This window comes from Gymnodraco acuticeps, unplaced genomic scaffold (genome assembly GCF_902827175.1).
Source record: "Gymnodraco acuticeps unplaced genomic scaffold, fGymAcu1.1, whole genome shotgun sequence".
Lineage (NCBI taxonomy): Eukaryota > Metazoa > Chordata > Actinopteri > Perciformes > Bathydraconidae > Gymnodraco > Gymnodraco acuticeps.
Genome location: NW_022990459.1, coordinates 4,039,179 through 4,056,669, shown reverse-complemented (window position 1 = coordinate 4,056,669; position 17,491 = coordinate 4,039,179). Strand labels below are relative to the sequence as shown.

The 17,491-nt window shown below is 42.2% G+C and overlaps 1 long non-coding RNA gene across 1 annotated transcript; it reads left to right on the top strand.

Annotated features, from left to right (window-relative positions):
• The first annotated feature begins 1,543 nt into the window (after positions 1-1,543).
• Positions 1,544-2,343, top strand: LOC117552422. Its single transcript, XR_004569964.1, has 2 exons — positions 1,544-1,733; positions 1,892-2,343. It is a non-coding gene; the product is annotated as an uncharacterized LOC117552422 (long non-coding RNA).
• Positions 2,344-17,491: the final 15,148 nt, after the last annotated feature.

The window sequence follows — 17,491 nt, the reverse complement described above, 5'->3', positions numbered from 1 at the left end:
ACCGGTATCAGTATGTTGTTACTTCGGCATCATTTTGAAACGTGTATTACAATTAAATCACGGTCAAATATGTTCATCTTGTTGTAGTTGTAGCCCCCTTGCCAGCGATTCTCTCTCTAGTTTAGCATACTCAGCTCGACTCAGCCTGGTTGTTCCTGGCCCTAGAACCACAATTTGATGGGGCCAGAAAAACTGTGAATTAGGACCCGCTAGCCGGTACTAGGCCAAGTGGAAACGCAACCAAAAACGGGCCCCGCATGGCTCGGCACGCTTAAAGCGAGCTACCCGCTGCAGTGGAAACGCGCCATTAGGTTAGCCAAACGGTATGTGCTACAGTGTGGAGCCCCTTTAATGTTTGACATAAATAAACCCCTTTGCATCACCTCAGCGTCGGGGGCATTGGATAAATGATCTGACATGAGTTTTTTCAGCCATGGCATGGCTTAAGGGATGGCAACTTTGGTCCACATTGAAATATCTTAGCAATGGTTTAATTTCCATTGAAATGTGGCATAGTTATTCACTTTAGAAAGAAAAAAAGGGCAGGAAACTTACAGCGGCAGAGCAAAACAGTGTTTTTACAGTTGAAAATAAACAAACGGTTAAAGCAAACACATGAGATGGTGTTTACGGCGTTGTCTAAATGAAACATACCTACTGAACCTGTCAGTTGATTGATGATAGCCTGACTAAAACACTTGTGCACATGCAGGTTTTAGAGTCAAGAGTTAAGCTGGAGAATCAGAAATATGCAGCTTCATAAATGACAAAACTAAACAAGAGTTGTGAGGCATTTGGCTCTTTACGACCACTGGCATTTCTTAACAATAGGTTATAGCAATATCTTTTGTAAATGCCTGGATGTGAGGATTTCAGGGTTATATGTAGCGCAGAACAAAATATAATGATTCTAAATGGATATATACAAGATATATTTTTGTGTTTCAACCTAAACCTAAGAATGATATGAATGAACAGGACCTCAGGATTCCATGGAAGCAGATGTCAAAGCATTAATTCATGACCCGGATGACCGGTATCAGTATGTTGTTACTTCGGCATCATTTTGAAACGTGTATTACAATTAAATCACGGTCAAATATGTTCATCTTCTTGTAGTTGTAGCCCCCTTGCCAGCGATTCTCTCTCTAGTTTAGCATACTCAGCCCGACTCAGCCTGGTTGTTCCTGGCCCTAGAACCACGATTTAGTCGGGCCAGAAAAAAGGTGAAAAAGTAGCCCCGGGCCAAAACTAGGCCAAGTGGAAACGCAACCAAAAACGGGCCCCGCACGGCTCGGCACGCTTAAGCGAGCTACCCGCTGCAGTGGAAACGCGCCATTATGGCGCGTTTCCACTGCAGGCCTCGCTCGGTTTGGTTTAGCCCGGCTCACTTGAATGCTGCGTTTCCATTACAGTTTAGGAACTGGGGTAGTTACCATAGTAACGCAGTGTAGGCGGGGCGATCAGCTTTTTGGCGGGCGGAACGACGCTGCATACAACTGCCGTGATGTCATCTTCAATGCGACACAACTCACAAAACAATGGAGGATGTGGAAGCCATCGTGTCCTTGCTTCTTGGTATGTGGTTTTTTATCACAGCAAGAAGGAAAACTTTGTTTCGGAAAAGGCTGCTTATAGCAAGACGTAATACAGAAGAAGCTGAGGGGAGACTTATGGCAATCGTACAACGCGGCAGAGACTACTCCAGGACGACTCAACGACAACGCTACTCGGTAAGCTAACGTTCGCTAACTAGCAATGTGTTTCACTCTCACTATACGACCAAAGTGTTTCATGCTCATTATATGACAAAAGTGTTTCAAGTATTTAATTAATTGTAGCTACCACTTTTACGTATTAAAATATGTATGCTTTTGTTTGTGTATTTCAGAAGTTAGGTTGCCACCGCAGACCATGTGTTTGGATGCTTGACCGAGCAACCGAGTGGTGGGGTGTGATTGTTCCATCTTTCACACACACTCAGGATGTCTGAGGAAACCTACGTATACCTGTGCAACAAACTGCGGCCAGCGATGGAGACAGGACACACCATTCCGCGAGTGTATACCTCTAAAGAAGAGGGTGGCCATCGCAATGTGGAAGCTTGCGACCGGCTTAGAGTTTGATGCGCTACCTGAAAAGCTACATATTCATTGTATACAGGAAACTTGAATGTTTTTGGTTCATAACATCATGGTTCAGTAAGTTGATATACATTTCTTGTGTTTGTCATTATAAACACGACATTGAAAGATTGTGGGCCATTAAGGCTAGTGACATTTTGTTTTGTTTTTATTATTACTACATTGTATTGAACATAAATAAATCTATTTTTCTCTTTCACATATGTGTTTGTCAAATGATTTAAACAAAAAAATGTTATCAGAATTGACTATTTAGTAAATATTTGATTTTCAAGCACCAGTAAGTACTTCCCCATAATAAGAACATTTGAGCAAATATGAAAGTAAACATAAATACAAATGATCTCTTATCCCCCTTCTCTTTCTGTTTTTTTCTAAATACCCCCTTCCAATTTATTTGTAAAAGGAAATATGTTACTTTAAGTAATGTGTCAGTTACCAAATAATGTTTTAGAGGGGGGACCTCAAGCAAGCAAACTCAATTTCTTGCTTTAAATCTCTTCTTAAAATTAACTTTTATCTTATGGGCTTTTTCCTAACTGATGGTGTTTCTTATTGCTTTATAAATGCATGTATGTTTATATCTCTAGATCTTAATTGGGCTATTTTTACAATTGTTTTTGAGTGATATTGTAGGCTTGTTTTTAAAGATCCACAAATATTATTAGTAATTGTATTAGTTGTAGCCTATTTTTATTTAGGAAAAATATAGGCCTATAACTTCTGCCTCATGTGAATCTGAGTTTTTGTTCTGCTGATTTAAAGCCCTTTAATTGTACATTTCAGTTTATGATTGGATTCCAAAGCTGTAATTTTGTGTGTGAGTGGCCACCCAGTGACTTTGTTTACATGCTCACGGAAATAAGTTTGTTAATCAGATGATGCATTTATCAACAAGATATAAGATGAGAAGTACTTTATTGAATCCCAATTTGGGAAGTGTTTTTTGTTGCAGCATAAAAAGGCATGGCATTGTACAAATACAAAATAAAAAAATGTTTGTATTGCAGCAGCATAAATAGATATGGCATTATAAAAAAAAAAAAGGAAAGATAAGAAATAAACAAGAAAGTATAAATGTTGCATTTAAAAATTAACAAAAACAAGAGATGAAACTGAATAATATTAAAATTACAGAGGTGGTTCGTCTTCCTGAGGAGACGGGCCACGTCGGCTGCCCCCTACAACCTGGCCGAGAGTGCGCAGGAAGGCCAGGTTAAACGCATGAGTTTGAGCGTTCTCCTCCCTTCTCAAGGCCATTTCCTCCTCCCTCGCCCGGGCAACAGCCTCCATGGTCAGCTGCCAGTGCCGATCCACCTGGGCCAGGCTCTGTTCATGGTGCCGTGCCTGCTGTGCAAGGTGCTCGTCTCCTCCTCGTTTCCTCTTGCCTGTATGACGATAAGATAATTATAGCAATAAGAATTAGCAATAACAATGAAAAACAGAGGACAGGTACAGGTCACACAAGGATACAATACAATGTATAAGCAGAACAACAGTAAGGATGAACTAAAGACAGTTATGCCCTAGATGTTTACAATGATTGTGAAAGTGAATTACATTATGTCCAGCCTGTTGATAATGTATATGTATATAATAGGATGTCACAAACAATTGTACTAGCTGCGTACTAGCTAGTTTGTAACAGAGCATTTCCACACAGTGGTATAGCTTATTTTACTTAATGACGATGGATGATCTAAAGTTTTGCCTTGCCTATTTCTTACCTAGAACCACACGCTGCGGTGTCGTGATGGCACTCGGCGTTGGTGTCGGTTCTTCGACTGGTGTCTGTGGTCGAGTTGAGGTGTGTTCTGATGATGTTGAGGACGGAACACTGCCACCACCCGTTGTTCGGGACTGTTCCTCCTCACTAGTCCCAATGGCATCATCTAGAACAGCAACATGACTTGTTAATTCCACAAACTACTGTAGCACAATACTAAATAGCAACAACCAGGGCCGTATCCAGAATTTCCTAAATACCGAGGTCCAAACATGCTAGGGGGGTTTGGGGGATACCCCCCGAGATTTTTGGGATTTTCATGATCTAGTTATGGTGCTTTTTAAGTCCTATGGGGGGTCACAAATTGGATAATATATCGATTTCAAACCATGTCAGTGGGCTGACAATGTCAGCATCAATTATTTGAAAGTGTAATACATAATAAGAATCAGTTGATTGTTACTATTAATGATCTGGACATGCAGAAGAGGCTAAAATGAAGGGGTTATTATGCCTACATTCTTTTGTGTGACTGTACCTGCAGTTCCTCCCTGACTTCCATCACTTTCTCTCTCTCTCTTTCTCTCTGCCTGTCCTGTCTCTTCCTTACCAAAGCTGAGCTTCGACTGACGTAGTCTTTTCATTATATCTGAGTCAGTGTAAAAACAAAACAAAACAATGTTATATCTTCAATGTTTTACTCAAATTGAAATAAAAGAAAAGCATTACAATGTTTGTTAAAAGGTAATCCTTCTGACATTGGATGAATGTAATTAACTGTAGCTCTCTAGCTAGTTTATTCACGCTATTTAAACCAAAGTATAGCCTATAGCTGCAATATAAGTTAGTGTGCATGTTGTCGGACGTCCACTGACTAACGTAGAGCGTTCACACAGGATCTGCTGCTTATATGATGTCCTGATGAACAGAAACACAAGCAGCCCGCTGGACTCAGATCTCTAGATACCTCATCACTCCTCCGCTGCTCCGGTTCAAGTCCGGTCTGCGGTGATTTGTTGATACATGTCGTCTTCTTCTGTTTGCTTTAATCGAGGCTACGTAGTTATGCAGCGCCCCTATCGTCAGTAAATGGAAGTACTACAAAGAACCCCGTTTAGTGTAATTATTTCACAAGTTTTGTTACACAGCTCGAAAAATATTACCGAGGTCCGGACCTCGGTGACCTCAATGGTGGATACGGCCATGGCAACAACAACTGTAGAAAAGAAGAACCTAAACAATGGCGCATGTGGTGTTAGCAAACAATAGCTCTAGCTAATGCTATCTGCCAGCTAGCTATGTAGCTCTTCGGGGCTCCATAAAAGCATGGGTTGTCGAACATAAATGTAAGGATAAAATACTTGTTTGTTAGAAGTGAGCTTTAGAATAGATAGGGACACAACGCTTTCAAGCAAATAACAGAGCGTTAGCAAAGACTTACCATGCAGGGACTCCAGTAACGCGGTTGCAGAGTCCAGGCCTCCCTCCCTCCATCCCAACGTTGGCCGGGCTATGGCCATAAATAGCGTCCAACAGGTCGAACCACTTCCAGCTTTTCCTATCTGAACCACTCCGGCCGTTGTGGTCCTTCACGGCTCTATACTCACTCTTAAGCTTTTTCAGTTTTTCCCTACACTGCTGGAAAGTCCTTGAGAATCCGCGCTCGGACAACAGTGCAGAGACCTCCTGAAAAACGTTTAGGTTGCGAGTTGTGCCGTCGAGCTCCCGCTGGATTGTATCATCTGCAATCAGCTGGAGGAACGTCGCAACTTCGTCAATCGACCACGGTATGTTTTTCTTTGCCATTTTCTTAGGTTTACAAAAATGCTGCAAGCGTCCCTTGATATATGCGACACTAGAGATTAAGTCGCGCGAGAATTGTGACGATTCTCTCTGACCAATCAGCAGTCGTCACTAGTTTAGCATATTCCGCCCGGTTGTTGGCCCCGCTTGTTGGCCTCGATAGAACCACGATTTAGTCGGGCCAGAAAAAGGGTAAAAAAGTAGCCTCGGGCCAAAACTAGGCCAAGTGGAAACGCAACCAAAAACGGGCCCCGCACGGCTAGGCGCGCTTAAAGCGAGCTACCCGCTGCAGTGGAAACGCGCCATTAGTTACCTTCACCAGATCCACAAGCTAAACATATTTCCCTTTGGCGTCTTCCGCTTTTAGTCTGATCGGAGGTGCATTCACTTTAGAAGAGAGGGGGTTGGAACCCAACAGAAGCCATGAATGGAGACATTCCTGTGGCGGAGCAAACCAGGGAGTTGTGGGCATATTCAACCCAAGGCAGGTGGGAGGCCCAGGAGACTGGATGGTGAGAAGAGACACAGCGAAGGGCTGCCTCCAGGTCCTGATTCGCACGCTCAGTCTGGCCGTTGGTCTGCGGGTGGTAACCTGATGACAGACTGGCCGACACCCCCAATGCCTGGCAAAAGGCTTTCCAGACTCAAGAGGCAAATTGCGGACCCCTGTCAGAAACAATGTCCAGAGGAATGCCATGCAATCTAAAAACATGCTGGGTGATTAAACCAAGAAACCTTTGGAGTTGCTTTCTCGTTGTAGGAGTGGGCCATTCGGCCACTGCCATGACTTTGGCAGGGTCGGCTCTGACCTGTCCCTTCTCTACCACAAAACCCAAGAATGAAACAGAGGAAACATGAAAGGCACACTTCTCAGCCTTAACATAAAGTCTGTTCTCCAGAAGTCTCTGCAGCACCAACCTCATGTGTTGGACATGTTCTTGGGGGTCACGAGAGAAAATGAGGATATCATCAAGATACAAAGACAAATCTGTTAAGCATAGTCTCCATGGCCTCCCTCTCCGGCTTGGAGATATTATAAAGTCTGCTCGAAGGCAAGGGAGCACCGGGGAGCAAGTCAATGCCACAGTCATAAGGTCGATGAGGTGGTAGAGGCAGGGCACGATCCTTGCTGAAAACCTCCTGGAGGTCATGATACTCAGAGGGAACTGACGTGAGGTCAACAGGTCTGGGGGGAACAGGTTTTGAAGTAACAGTGGTGGGTATGGCAGAGTGTAAACAGTGAGAGTGGCAGAACAAACTCCAATTGACGATGGATAAGGTGGCCCAGTCTATGTGTGGGTTGTGGAGTTTAAGCCAGGGGAGACCTAACACCAGCGGAGAAAGGGGTGAGGGAATGAGATAAAGGGAAATGGTCTCGTGATGATTACCTGAGAGTAACAATGACACTGGGGCAGTATGGTGAGTTACACGGGCAAGAAGCCTACCATCAAGGGAAAAAATGTTCTTGGGCTCGGGCAGGAGTTCTGAGGGGAGATTAGACTGGAAAACCAGGTCAGAGTCAATAAAATGTTCATCAGCCCCTGAATCAACGAAGACTTGAAGGGGAAGGGAAACTTGTGAACTAGAAACCGTACCCTTTAACTGGAGATGGTTAGCGTGGGAAGGGGAGACAGAAGTATGGCTCACCAGCGCCCCTCCCCCGGCTGCTGAGCCTGCTCTTTTGGCATAGCGGAACAGTTGGCTCGAATGTGGCCAGCCTGACCACAGTATATGCAGAGCCTCTGGAGGAAACGGCGTTCCCGTTCCGCAGGTGAAAGCCTCATTCTCCCCAGCTGCATAGGCTCTTCTGGGCTTAGGGATGAGGAGACGGTGGGTGGGTCCCGGTAGGAGAAAGGCCCCAGGCGTTGGTGAGGAGGTGTAGACCGTCCAGGCGGACGTGGTGACTTGGGTTGGGAAAAGGGGAGAGGGAATCTCTGCCTGTCTGTTCTCTCCCTACGCCTCTCACGGAGGCGATTATCTAAGCGAATGGCCAAAGAAATTAACTCCTCAAGGGACGAAGTCTCATCTCGAGCAGCTAGCTCGTCCTTTAACTGGTCGTTTAATCCACGGGAAAAAGCTATCTGTAGAGCCGTCTCATCCCACCCGCTCTCTGCTGCGAGAATGCGGAAATCAATTGAGTAAGTGGAGACTGACTCAGAACCCTGGCGTAAAGAAAGGAGCCGATTACCGGCCTCCTTACCCTGAAGCGGGTGGTCAAAAACTCGATACATCTCGGTCTCAAACACAGGAAAAGAGTTATAGATAGCTGGGTTACTCTTGGCTATGGCTACCGCCCATGCAGCTGCTTTACCCGATAACAAATTCATAACGAAAGCTACTCTAGTTCTGTCAGAGGAGTAAGTTAAAGGCTGCTGATCAAAAACTATGGAGCACTGGTGAAGAAACTGACTGCATGTCCCTGAATCACCTGAATACCTCACAGGGGTGGGGATGAATGGTTCACGGGCTTGGCCGGGATGAATGACTGGAATCTCAGGAGGTGGGGGCGGTCGCGCAGGAGCTGGAGCTGTCAGCGTGTTGAGCTGGATGAAAGACTGGTCCAAGCGGCCGCTGAGTTGAGTGAAACCGGCAGTAAGGTTGTGGAGGGATTCCATGATACCTTGTAGAGCTTGTTCGTGCTGCCCCACACGAGCTCCCTGTGTCGAAAGAGCTTGCCTCAATTTCTCAGTCTCTGCTGGGTCCATACTTTGGCCAGATAATTCTGTTACGGCCTATAGAATTTTGGACCCCAAAGCAAAAGACTGGAGAGAGATGGTCAATAAACAAAAAGCTTTATTCAAGCAGAAAACAGAAAATACGGCAGTGGAGTCAGGAAGTTGGCTGGCACTGAGTCGTCAGGGACAGGAGGCAAAAATCCAAACAATTAATCCAAACGACGAGGAGAGCAGCGAGACACACCGGAGGGTCGAAACACAGAGGAATTATCTGGCAGGGAAGTGGCATGAGGACCGGGCTTATAAATCTACAGGTGAAGAGGTGAGTGGAAACAGGTGTACCTCGTCTGCTCCTGGGAGGAGCCAGCCAACTCCCTGTCACACGCCAGCCCTGCAGAGGAACACAGAGAAGAGAGGGGTGAGACAGGAAAAAGCACACAAAAGCACACAACAAAAATAAAACTAAACAGAATCATAACACCTCTCTCAACACCCATATGAAACAGAACTCTAAACAGATTTACTTTTTCTTTATGGATATTTTACAAATCACCCTTTTAAACTTTATTCTTGTTTTACTGTCATATAGTATTTCATACCTGTTTTTCATGTATTCTCTTATTTTTGTATAACTATAATGATCATATAAACGTGTGCCTCGGAAATAATTGTTTACATTAATCGTGACCAAAACGTTTGAGACCCACTGAGATAACTTAGACTAAAGTTAACTATCTAAACACTGAGAGAGTCCTTTAGCTCACTGAGTCTCTCAGTCAGACAGGAGAGGACTCTCCTCCACTTTGTTGTTGAAAAAACTCCTTATATCCGTTAGCATAGCTCGCTAGCACCTGAAGCTAACAACAACGATCTCCGGTACCGGTGCGCTCTCTCTCTCTCGCGCACACAAAATGGCTCGTTCCACACACACAGAGCCGAGCTTTAATGAAATACAGAGACCCAGACGTAATAGTACTGCATCATATTATTTTCGAATAAATAATTTTTCAATTTATCTTTTTTTTAAATCTTTTTTTTAATTTTTTTTCCTAACCATTTTTCCTCCTTATCTCTCGCGCCCCCCCTGGCATACCTCTGCGCCCCCCAGGGGTTGCGCACCCCCCACTTTGAGAACCACTGTCCTAGAGCAACATTGTGTTCTTTTTAACCAAATATCTCTCAGAGGGGCGTGGGGAGGGGCTCCTTATTTTCATCTAAAGTAACAGACAGAGAATCAGCACTTTTGAAACAGGGCTGAAACAGAGGGGTTTATGGGTTGCCACAATGCATGATCTATTTGGTATTTAATACTATAATAGACCTATAATATTTTGATGAAAAACAGTATAATAGTGGACCTTTAACATTGATTTATTACAAATATATATATATATATATTAAATAAAACTAGGCTAGTAAACTTGATTCTTTTTCTGTCCCTTTAATGTGTATGTGTTACTCGTCATGTTCTTTTCCTGTCACCACTCATGATGAGAAGCTGTCCCTCGTGAGAATGTTTGCACAAACAGGCATCTGTCTGATGGAACGTCATGCGCCAGTTGTTTTCACAAATTGAGTTGCGCTAATTCTGCACGCAGAGCTCAGGAAGAGAGTTTCTGCCATACAGGCGAGCTAAAGCCCTGTACTTTTCCATCAGACAGCTGAACAAATGCGCTGGCCCTCTAGAAGTTTCTAAACTGCCATGCTATATCAAGGGGCATCTCCCCCACCTCCTTCTTTTTCTCCTTGAGCTTTTGTCCGTACGGTTTGAGGGGGGTTGGAGGAACCAAAAGAAGTCCCTGCTAGAGAATGTCATTGTTTCCGGAGGTGCAGATGACACGCTTCTTACAGCCCATGGAGGTCTGAACGCCTACCCCCTGCATGGGCCCCGCAACCTTCACGTCAAAACTATATTTTTGGATTTGACCCTCTGACCTTCTAAGCTGACGAGCGGGGCTGACTTGGTGTGAAAATAATCTGCGGCTGGTAAGAGCAGTTTTGCAAGTTTAATACAAAATTCAAACATAAAGCTGATACAACTGAACGTGTGTGTAGTTCGTTTCAAGGACAGGCCTCATGTTCTCCACCTGGAATGTGCACTCTCCAACCTCCACTAAGCTACACCTTCCCCCAGTGGCTGCTGGGTAAAGAGGGGACTGTGTGTGTGTGTTGAGGTGGGGGGGGGGTTGTCTTTACCTTTAAACAGCGATGATAGTATGATGTATGACGCACAGCTTTTTCACCTCCCACAGCTGTCACTGCGCACACGTGTGTCAACATGCAGCAAAGGAAAATGATCCCTGACAGAAAGGGCCACACACACACACACACACACACACACACACACACACACACACACACACACACACACACACACACACACACACACACACACACACACACACACATGTTGACAAACAGACACTGAACACACCTGTACACTGCACACAACACATTGTCACTTTAGCATTTTAATAGGTTTCTCTTAGCCCAGAAATAACTCTATATAGTTAAAGGTTAAATATTAAAGATGTAATTTACTCTAATAAGAAACCATTACGAAAACAATTACAAAAGAGGCAATTTGGAGACGTTGTGAAGCAGTGGGATCATGGGAGTTTGTCATTGCAGTCAGCTTCTCCCGCTTAGGACTCCTTTTCTGTAAATTGGTCTTGGTACACATTTAATTAGTCATCTACTTCCTGTTTCCCCCTGCATCATTTTCTCTTCCTTATGATTATATAATATTGAAACTGTTGTGTCCAGTATGTGTGTGTTTCTATCTAAAAATGGTGTAATTGTTGTTCATTTCCTGTGCCATAATAATAATTGACTAAATGTGAAAGAAGAAGCTTCGACATAAAGCTATTGTTTCTTAGTAAGTGCACTCTAAGGTCCCTCATGGATCCACATGTAAAACTATGTGGCATCACAAAACAAGAATACTTCACGCTGACTGAATAACATGCCAAAAATGCTCATGACTCATAGGTATCCTTTAAGCTGTTTCATCTATGGGTCAGCGTCTACTGCTTGTACGATTTATGATCACATAAACACAAAGGTACGTTAGCATGAAGCACAAGGACACACCAAAACTCAACAGCAGTCAGACTTAGTAAACATTATGTGTGTGTGTACAATACATATTACAAAATGTCTGCTTTTCTGAGCTTCAACTGATTGCAATTATTTGCTGCCATTTGGAACTTGTACATTGTTATTTAATCCAGCCTTGCAATAAAAGCTTTGTAACAAAGTGGCTTGAGTATGTTATAATGATTATTTAAAGTGTCAAAAGCGTCAGGCATTATGAAATATGATCATGTACAAATAAAACATGAATAGTGTGGTGGTGGTGGTGAAATGTTAACAATAAGGTTTAGTTATGTTTATTTGCTTATGTCACTCACTGCCTACTATCAAATGTTTAAATACATCATGTTTTTGGATTAATATTACTGCTGCATTAATGTTTTATGTTGCATTTTACAGCTGTATATTTTTTATTTATGCTATGTTGCTTTCCTGTACTCAACTTTTCAAGAGTGAATAATAACCCTTTTTTCAGCTTTTGATGATGCTCTTCTCCAGCTGATCCAAGAGGCTTTTTAAAGACTTTACATAGTTTAAGAGGAGAATTTCCCCCAAACGTAATCCCAAATTCGAAGTAACCACATGTGAAGATAAATGTTTTCCCTGGACAGAAAAAGGAATACAAATATTTCATTTGAAAAGTAACTAAAAGCGATCCTATAACTGTGCCTTATCGTAGCAGTTTTGCTGCAACAATCCTTTTGTCCCTTTTATGATTGTCTTTTTGTTTGTTTTGCTTTTAAATATTATGTGTTAACGCCTATGTAAAGCACTTTAAATTGCCTCTGTGTCTGAAAATGTGCAATACAAATAAACTTAAACTTAAAAGCTGTCAGACAAATGTTGTGGAGCAGAAGTAAAATAATAGACAAAATAAAAATACTCAAGTGAATTACAAGTACACCAGACAAGAATATGACTGCTCAGTTATACACATGGAATTAGCGTTAGTGTCCCGCATGTGACCACCTGATGGCGCTGTTTCTCTACAGTAACCACCACAGAGGCAGAGTTCAGTGGAGGTATTGACCGCCTAAAGTCTGAAGAGATTTAACTGCTATTGAGTAAATGAATCCATACTAATTGAACATTTTTATATTGTTTCATGTTTTGGGGTTTTTAACGGTTTCACTTCAATTAGAGGATGCTTCCGTCTTCTGCAAATAAATATTTGTTCAACGAGATTGAAGAGGATTTCAAATCCTTTCCAATCCTACTGAAGCCAAAAAGCATTCTCATCATTAGATTAGAAATGTAGCTGCTAAATGGAAATGTTCTTTCAAAACTGAATATTATTCCCTGATCATGTACGCTTCAAATAGAGCAAATCAGATTGAAAGGGGAACATTGTAGGTGCAATCACAAAGACCTAAAACTGTCATTGTGTTCGTCCAATTGCATTTCTAACACTACGATTACAGCTAATCCCCCTGGTTGAGAATGTAAATAGAAAAACAATCGAGAGGATATCTTTAACATTCCGAAGAATATTGAGAGCACCTGTCAATCAAACACTCTCAGGTGTTGTCCTCTGCCCCAATGAGGGCCAGTCTAGCTCTTAGCTCTTTGTTTGGTGGTGGTTTCAATGCCAAGCTCTTCTTCTGCTGATCTCAAACAAAGACAAAAACATTGCATTCTTATTTCCTGAACTATGATGATGTTTGTTTTGCAGTGTGTTAGGGTTAGGGGTTAGGCCGGGGTTAGGGTTGAAAACACATTTTAATCTATCATTAAAGTAACTAGTTCAGTGCACAGTCTGCTGATTGCCTGCTGGCAGCTTTCTCCAGAACTGCTCATTTATTCAAATTACCGTCAACACTCTGTCTCGGATCCTGAACAATACACCAGGCAGGGTTGAAGTCCACCGGATGAAACTCAAAGGACAGACATACAGACAGACAGGGACTCTTTTCATTTGTAGTCCGCCTTATTCTTGGTGCTGGCTGCAAGACAACAAATCTATAGCCATGCTAGCCAACCCTGTCTTTTTACATTTCCACAAGTCTAAACGGCATTCTCTATTATGTTAAGAAGGAAACATATTTGTTCTACTATTTTGTAAAAATAACTACTGTATTGTTATTTAACTGACGCAAATAAAGTAAGAAAAATAAGTAAACATTGACTGTGATGAGATATTTCAATTTGGATTAAAGTGGACCAACCGTCAGACTGAAGGAGCCGTGTTGCTAGCACGACTTTAAAAGTTGCATTAGGGGATATGTAGGATTCACAGTTTTTAAAGGTTGACCCAAGAGACTAAGCTAAGAGTAAAACCCCTGTTGCCTAAATGTGTCTTTTAAGCATCCTCCGACTTCGATATTCATTTGTTATGTATTCGCCTATGGGATTGCAGTCAATGCTAAGAAATGTGGGAATGCCAATCTGATTATGATTAACCTTCTTTTCCTGTTAAATTACATACCATTTTTTAGCTGAGGCTTTTACCCCAAAGCAACTTACATCAATTCCTACAGGAACAATTTAGGGTTAGGTAACTTGCCCAAGGACACATCATTTGAGTGCAGGGGATAGATTGTAGTGTAACTCATCACAGAAATGGGGACGGAAAGAAATTGACACAGGATTTAAATTAATGATTGGTAATTTTGTACTTTGCTTGAAGATATCTTCCAGGTGAGAATTCCTACAATTCAACCGTCCTGTCTTCTATTGCTGACATGTAGTACAATAAACTTAGCTGTGCCCTCACATTAACCCAGAGGTGAAAGTAGTTCAAAAGAATGTATTGACGTACAACAAAACGTCACTCAGGAATTTCACATGACGTGTGTCTGACTTTTCAACTTTGTCAACACAGGCTCATGGGTTGAATTTTAACTTGAGGTTATGCTCAAATGTATCCCCTTGAACCCAAAAAAGGGTCAAAGATAACATGAAAACGAACGTGATTTTGATTGCCATGCCACTTTGGACAGTGTGGTTAATAATTCTCAGGGTTTTTATAGATTAAATGTGCAATATGGGGCTTTAAATGTTATAGGCACTTGAGCTGCGAGTGCCTGTGAGGTAAACAAATCCAAAATGTAATTGTAGTGCTTGATTTTTCAGCACCTACATGAGTTATAAAAACGTAGTGTAAGTGTAAGAACTGACACTCGTGCATAGAGTAAGATTAACTGGTCAAATATGTAGAAAATTATAACAACAACATCATAATAACAAAGATAAGAGTAAAACAATTACATGTATTAGTAAGTAGTGCACTTTATAATAACCATAAAAGCAAGATAAATATTTTAGTCAAAAGAAACAAACACTTATAACACATTGATTAAGTGTTTATTTTGTTGTGTGGTTTGATTAGTTTTTTCATGGATTGATATTTTAAAAGTTTTGAATATTAAAGACATCTTTACACTGGGTTCCCTGCATCCGATCTTAGTGCTCTCCCTCCAAGACGGTAGCTTCTAAGGCAAAATGCTCATCTACTGCATAATGGGAAGTGAGGGATTACTTTCTTTTTGCCCTAGAGTCACTCTGAGACCCTCAACCCTGTCAAAGCTTCCAGTGTTCGAAATGGCATTAATTTCCTTGTTAGAAATATGCATGGCAACTCTTTCTCCAGTGCATCCTGCAAAATCTGGAAAATGAGGACGAACAATCCAAGAAAAATACATTTAAAACTAGTTGAGGTTTAGCAATACCGCATATATGCAGTTAGCATAATTTCACTTTCTAAAGGAAATGTAAAAAGACAAACAATGATGTGTTTAATGGTTTGCTAGTGTTTGCACTCAGATGACGGGTGGATTCCCCTTTCTATCTGTAGACTTGTTCACACTCACCTGCTGATAAAAAAACACAGTTCAGTTTTGGATATCCAGTCCTTAATAGCTCAAGTTATGCACTTGATGGCTGTGTGTGTTTATAAGTATGGAAAATAAATGTTCAGCAAAAAATGAAACCATTATTTTTTTCTCAACCTTCTTCGAGTGCTTAACCTCTGCACCATAAAAGCTGTTAATGTTTTGTTATGAGAACAATACTTAGTCAAAAGTGCCCATGGTTTGCTTATGTTAGCATAGCAGAACTGGAAACAAGCTGCTATTGGGTTTGTGTGCCTGGCTGAAGTGACTCCCTTGAGCCTCCATTGGTTTTCATGTGACTTCACAATCCTATGGGAACGCACAAATAAGCAACTCAGCTTTTACCACACTGTAAACCGAAGAGGAGAAGCTTTGGCTAGTCTACAAAATCCCATGTCAGAAAGATATCCTGTTTTGAAACGAAAGAGGAGGAGATGATGGCTTTATGCAATTGCATGTGCAAAATCCCTCCTTCCCCACAGCAACCCACAGTAATGGTCATTTTAACTGAAAGAATGGTTAACATGAAAATGGAAAACAAAGTTGATATCATCTATAAGATTTTCAGTAAACATGGTTATTTTATAGCTCCTACAGTGACCCGGCTGTTTTTGGTTATTGATTATAGTAACTCGTACCGCAAATGCGTCACTTGAGCCCAGACTTACACTTTGTCCTCTTTTTTTTTTTAAATGATCTAAACAGCCATGGGATGTCCTGTAAGTTAGCGGTTTATGTATTACTGTAATTTAACGCTTGTGACGTTGATCTTATTCTTTGTGTCATGACCCATCCTTTGTGGCCATAGGTGAGGGTAGGATTTAGGAACAAAGATGGACCCGTAGATTAAGAGCTTTGCCTTCTGGCTCAACTCTCTATTGTCACAACGGAGCGGTAAAACAACTGCAATACTGTTCCCACTGCTCCAATGCTCCGGGCCATCTCACGCTCCATTGTGCCCTAACTCGAGAACAAGACCCCGAGATACTTAAACTCCTTCACATGGGGTAAAAACTCATTCCATACTCAGAGGGGACAGTCCATCGGTTTCGTGCTGAGAACCATATGAGTGAAATAGGAAAGTTAATAAAAACCACAACATGTCGTGTTTTGAGTTGAAGAGGGATTGGTTTAGTAGATTTTGTCTTCATCGGACAGAGACAAGCTATCTATTTACCAATTCTTCCATTCTGTGTGCAGGGCAAAGCTAATCATCTTCTGGCTGTCGCTTGATATTTAACTGACAGAAACTGGGTGGACTTGATATTCTCATCTAGTCAAGGCTGTATTTTAGCCCAATATCACAAAGCATGCCTAAAAAGACTGAACTGTACATATAATGAAAACGACAACGAGCAACAGCTAGCGGCTGCTTGGAAGCAGGAGTGGGAGATAGCCGGGTCCTCCCGCATCCATCGCTACATCTGGGACCCAGGAGATGGCGCCATAGGAGGAGACGACCAGCAATGGCTGGCAATGGACCACACTAAACCGTCTACGAACTGGGGTCGGTCGCTTCAAAACATCAATGAAGAAGTGGGGCCTGGCAGACAGTGCTGCATGCGAGTGCGGTGACCCTGAACAGACTGCCGAACACATAATAACCACCTGTCCTTTATATAGACCACCCTCGGAAGCTAGCCTCTTCGACTTAGGACCAGAGATGCGGGCATGGCTGCATTTTAAATTGTACAGCGCTCAGTACTGCTGTTGCTCCTTCTATTCATGTCACCAGTGACTAATGGTTGAAAAACGTACCCAATTAAATGGATTTGACTGGTAAGACCAGCAGGCACCAGTGGATGCTCGCATCTAATTAAGAGAGTATGCTTCATATTCTGCACATCACTTCCCTCCCATGTTCTAACCACATTCCTGTCATCAAGAGCCAACTCTTAAATGCAGAAAATCGACACATGTATATCAACGGCAGGATCCTTGTGCGTGGTTAGAGACACTGGCAAAATCCCAGGAGGTCTTCCCCTTTGATGGTGGGCGCCATGGAAACATACAACGATTTGCCCATCACTGTGTCCTGGGTGCAAAGCTCATAATTACAAGTACATTGTGATTAGAGTCAGGATTATAAGACAACAGACCTTATACTCAGTTGTCTTTCAGCTAATGGAATGGATTCATCTTCTGATATGAGAATTATCTTATATTCCCCCCCTCCCTATTTTTTTTATGTTGCCACGTATTGAATTGGATGTGTAT